Source organism: Zeus faber (genome assembly GCF_960531495.2).
Source record: "Zeus faber genome assembly, chromosome: 3".
NCBI classification, from domain to species: domain Eukaryota; kingdom Metazoa; phylum Chordata; class Actinopteri; order Zeiformes; family Zeidae; genus Zeus; species Zeus faber.
The window spans coordinates 23497022-23503021 of record NC_137190.1 but is presented as its reverse complement, the minus strand read 5'-3'; positions in this window follow the sequence as shown (position 1 = coordinate 23503021).

Sequence of the window (6000 nt, the reverse complement as noted above, 5' to 3'; positions counted from 1 at the left end):
ATGCAAATGTTTCGCGATGGAGAGTGGTCGCTACAACGACCACTCTCGGGGCACACTCTACTCGAGGTGTGGCAGCTTCAACTGTCCTTTTAAGGGGCGTCCAGTGCCAGGTCGCTGCCGTCCCCATTTCTCCGTTTCTATCTAGGCAACTTTTCTGCGGGGCCCCTATCCCAGTTGGTGCTCGGCGTTGCGGCCGAGCAGACTTAGGGAATATTTTTTTTCCACGGATCGCTTCGATCTCTGACGCGTCGTTCACTGCCGGCTTTGGCTGCTTCAGCCTGCACCCTAACGCTCGCTTTCATTGCGCGCAACTGCCTCCCACGACCAAAGATGTAACATTAATTTCCATCTCAGCTCCTGTTTCTGCTGGTGCTGCAGGCTGCTGCTACCTGAGGGAATGCAGGTTTTACTAACACAAGCAGTAATCGGCAGTTGCTATGAAATGTGTGTGTGTGTGTGTTTGCATTACCTCGACATACCGTGCAGGGTGGCTCCCAACCAGCGTAAGCGAGGATACGCTCCACTTCCTTGCAGCCTTGGAAAATTCCTAAACATGTCAAGGAAACAAATGGATGACCTCGTACGATCAGACGTGTACTTCTTTCCTGGGCCTTAAAGGAAAACTTAAGGAATGAACATCAACCTCAACTTCTCACCTCAATCACTGGGAGTCAACCCGATTCAACTGGCGGCCGGGGACCCAAAATGTGGACCCCCGATAAACCTGCGCCTGCCATTCGGATACGTTAGGTAACAATGGACTGTGTGATGATAATGTCAGAAACACAGAAGTTAAAAAAAGCATAATAAACTGAGTAGAATAAATGAGTTTATCGTTTATTTTAATGCTTGTTACGTTTCATCATATTAAGATCCACGATTTTTCACAGATTTTCCTTTTGTTGGCCCCTTATCGGGAAACAAGTTGAAAATCTGGCCCCAAAAGAATATAGTTGACTAGCCCTTCATAACTGTTATCTTTCAGTGCTTTAAAAGCCCTTTGCTTTGACATTTAATAACTATAATTTTAATATTCTACGCTATCTTTATATGTTATTTCTTTTTTGACTCTAATGCATTTTATCCCTTATGTAAAGCACTTTGAATTGCCCTTTAGAGGAAAATCAATTTCCCTATGAACTGGACATCATCCAAGACAAACAGTCATCCCCTGTGTTGTTTTCTGGTTAGAAATAAGATGCATCTCTCTACACAAATTAATTGGCATAGCATGAAGCACATGAAGGCTTTCTTTAAATCCCCATCGCTCAGAGTAAACTTGGTCTTTGTGAGATAGCCTAGGTACCGGTACATCATTCTAGTTTAAAATGTACATTTCAGATCGCAGGAGCAGCACGAAAAATGATGTAACATTATGATGTAACAGAATTTTGAATGTGTGCGTGTTTGGACAAAATATTGTTCAGAGAGCAGCAGGTATGCATCAGCAAACAAAACAACCACTTTAATGATTAGCACACCAAAAAAAAAAAAAAAAAAAACCCCACCAAAGTAATCAAACTTTTCCAACTATCCTCGTCCCACAGCGAAACAGCTGCATATAAATTGCTCTTCCATCTCCTCGTTCCATCTTCTCACAAAACGTTGTTGCCCACCGGTTGCGACAGCTTGTCCGGTTTCGTATCCGCTTCTTCCCCAAACCCTGAAATTGAGATTCCGGGGGAGCCACGTCCTCTAAGGAAAGACATTTCGGAGATAATAACTCCCTCGCCTGCCACTCAGCGAGGAGCAGCACGACCGACGTCTACTGGGAGGGAGCGTGTTGAGATGTTGGAGCCGCTGTCTCTGTCCATTACCTCAGCCTGTTCCCCTGTCACCAGTGGTGCAAGCTGCCTGATGGATCAGGCCCGACAGGCTCCAGTCCCAGATACGTGCATGAAGGACTCTGGGAAAGGTAAGGTCACCCAGCGGGGCGCAGCCCGGCCGGGTGAGAGTTCCGTGTGAGCTCGGAGACTGAAAATGTGCTGAAATTAGAAGTTTGGAATACAGCGTTATGTAAAAGAAGAAAGATCTACAAATCAATCATATTAATCGCAACTGGAGGTAATACTTGAAAACGGCAGGAAAAAAAAAATTCTGCGCATGTGAACTTGAACTGTGAGATCCCGTCTCCACAACAGGTATCATTTGGGTGATATTCCAGACCCGTCTTCTCAGCTCCTCCCAGGCTGATGGCTCTGCCCTTTCACTGTCACAATCAGAACCTTGATGTCGAGGTTCTGATTGAAGTGCATCCAGATCCAGTGTGGATCGGGCGCTGACATTGAAAACCATTGAAATGGAAAACAATGAATCATGGTTTGCGGGGGCAGAGATTTTAAGCCTCGGGGTGTGCTGTGTGCTGCTTGTACAAAAGGCCCTAAAAAAAACAAAAAACTCTGAGGTGGTTGGCTACAGAGCCCGTTTGTCTCAACACCCTCAAAGACAATATTATATATTTATTTTGGCAGAGACACTTTGAGGGGAAAAAAACATGGATGCTAGAGCAGACTACACAGTGTTAGGAGGGCTTATAAGACCTGTCAACATCAACAAACTGTCATAGTTTGAGTGAAAAGAGAGGTGAAGATCTGCCCTTGACCACTTCCATTTCTCGCACAGGATTTCTATCCGTTGCACTCCCAGCCTGTAAAACTAGCTGAGGAAAGCTGTAAAATTGTGCTGTAAGATCACTGGTGCTAATCTTATTGGATATTTGCCCCTTCCATACCCAATCTGTTGTGGGTCAGGACTACCAGATGGACAAGAGAGATGGAGCAACTGGCAGGAGCCGCAGGCTATGGGTAATGGGTAGGTTGTTACTTTTTGTTATAAATATTCTAATAAACCAGTCTGATTCACAATGCTCACGTTCAAACAGTCAATGACACAATTGGAAATGCTTTTCTTTCCAAAATAACTTGCACATAAAGCGTTAGACATAAAGGTTAATCACACATAAAACATCACCCTGTGCTGAGGACAGCAGAGTGTAGGCCTGCAGGACAAACTCCAGGTCATTTTGCGATAATGACTGGCTGGCTATACAGTATCCCTCTTATTAAATGGCTGCTTACTGAAAAAGAACAATCCATTGAGACACAATATTGATTTGAAATAATGTTATAACTGAAATGTTTACTGGTACTGGCAGGTTTGATCCCAAAGCACGACAGACAAAGTATCAAGGAAAGTTCTGTTTACTTACTGTTAGTCTACAGGCAAGGTCAAAACCGTAAGATTAGTCACTCAGGCAAACAAATCTGACAAGGGGCAGGCAGGAATCCAAGGTGCAGAAAGCAGGGTCAAAAACAGGCAGGTCAGGTCAGGTCGGGTCAGGTCAGGTCAGGAAAAAAACTGTAATGAATGACACTGGAAGGCTTGGCGAAAATCAAGACAATCTGGCGGCGAATAATGGGAAGGGACTGGTATATATGCTGAGGGAATAATGAGGGAATGAGCTGCAGGTGAGGATATGGGTGGGAATCAAGGTGAAGGAAATGAGATGACTGCACGGCAAGAGGGAGTGACAGTGACATAACGACAAAAACACAGATGCAATTAACTTCTAGTTAGGGCAATTTGTGACAATAACTAGTATACAGGACGCCCCCCACCCCCCCTCTAGGGGCGGCTCCTGGCATTTAACCAGTGTGGTCCGGGTGGAAGTCAGTTAGGAGGGACCAATCCAGGATGCTGAGAGCGGGAACCCAGGAGCGCTCCTCGGGACCATAGCCCTCCCAGTCCACCAGCTAAATCCTGCCATGTTGCTGGGACTTGAGGCGACCGACTGTGTAGGCAGGTGCCCTGTCTGAGGGTGGGGGCCTAGAGGAAGGCTACAGCAGACTCTCATTGACCGGTTTGACCTTGGAGACATGAAAGTAGGATGAATCCTCATGCATTGTGGCAGACAGCCGCAGGGTTAATGACCCTCAAGATGGGGAATGGACCCATGAACTGTGGAGCCTCCCTGTACTCCGCTCTGAGAGGAAGATCCCGTGCAGACAACCAGACGAACAGGCCAGGGGTGGAGCGGGTTGCAGGGATCAGTTGTTGGTTGACGATGCAGCCAATGAGAATGGTCAGAAGACTGTAGGAGGGTGCAGCAAGTCTCTATCAAGTGTGCCGACATGCCGGATGAATGCCTGGACTGAGGGGATGCTGGCCTCATGTTCCTGTTCGGGGAATAGTGGTGGTTGGTATCCCCGGGAGCATTGTGTGGGAGAGAGACTAGCAGCTGAACTGGGCAGGGTGTCATGGGTGTCTTCTATCCAGGGAAGTTGTTTAGACCAGGACACAGGGTTGCCAATGGCAAGACAGCGCAAAGCTGTCTCCATCTCCTGGTTCATGCGCATCTCCTGACCATTGGATCAGGGGTGTAATCCTGATGACAGGCTGACAGTGGTCCCCGGATGGCTGCAAAACTTAGACCAAAAATGAGAGGTAAACTGTGGCCCCTGGCTCAGAGCCAACATCACTGGGGAGGCAATTCAGCAGTTTCCGAAGCGATAGTCATTATCGCGTCCGAAGCTATGAACTACAATGAACAATACACTACAATGAACTGGCAAGAGGGATCTGAGAAGATGAGAATCAGTGCAGAGGTGAAACGTGATTTTAACTCACCAAAAGCCCTCTCAGCCACAGAAGACCACCGGAATGGAACATTGTGGAAGGTGAGAGCCCAGGAGAAGATCAATGGCATATAAATACCCCCTTAAGGTCCAGGTAATCATTGGGGGCACCAGAAAGATCTTGAAACTCAGAGGGAACAGGCAGACTGGAAGCAGAAGACAGGACAGATCTGGGACAGACATGCATACACAGCATGACACTGAGCATTCTACTGCAGAATAATTCCCGAAGCCCAGTCAATGTGTGGGTTATGTTTCATAGGCCAGTTGGTACCACAAGATGACAGGTGAGTCGATGTGGTTGTCAGACATACTTGAAAAGCAGTCAATTGATTGGTAACCCGGCAAAGTAGATGACTGTCGAGTACAATGGTGAGGATGGGTTTCACCAGCGTCCACTCCCAACCTGAGAGGCAAGGGTCATGTCCAACAGGTTGGTGCTGGCGCCAGAGTCAATTCGGACCTCGGTCTCTCCAGAAGAGCGAAGTTGAGCATGAAGCAAAGATTGAGAGGGCATTACAAAATTTCTGGTTCGGCTCACCAGCGCCCTCTGGGTGACTGGTGAGCCATGTCTTTTATCGGACAGGAAGAGGCAAAACGGCCATCCTGACCACAATACAGGCACTTGTTCTCCCACAGGAGGTGCTGTCGTTCCACTATGGAGAGATGGAAAGTCCTGCAAGGGCTCTGGGAAATTGCTGGGACTGTCAGAGACCGGTTCAGAAGAGAACCCAGGAGGGTGGGATGACTGGTGAAACTGAGCCTGCGGAACAGCTGGCAGAACTCTCTCTACTACCTTCCCGAAGACTGCCGTCAATGTGGATGGCTAAAGCGACAAGAGCCGGTCCACTGGGAGATCTTGGGCCACCAGTTTGTCCTTGATTCGGGTTGGAGAGTGCAAGGTGTCAAAGAGCGAAGGAGCGTTTCAGTTTGTTTCCGCCGCCATGGTACGAAACTCGATGAAGAAATTGGACATGGGCCTTCCACGCTCCGCCAGGTTGAACAAACCTCGAGCTGCTGTCTTCCGGGAGTAATCACTTGAACTAGAATGTGATCGAAAACCTTCCAGAGATTAGTAGAGAATAACCTGACCGACGAGCAGATGCAAGATTGCTTCTCCCACTCGGTGGTCCTTGGCTCGGGCTGTGAGCAGCGAGACAATATACGCCACCTAGGTTCTCTCTGTGGGAAAAGCTGAAGGCTGGAGCTCAAAGGTGAGTACACTGCACAAGGAATGGCCGGAATAACGTTCTGGTGGGGGTAAGCGTGCATCCGACACTGGAGAAGATCGAACCGGAGAAGAAACCAGTCCATGGTCCAAAATGGAGAGTCTCTGGAGATGTTCCCAGATGCTCTCCATACCGCT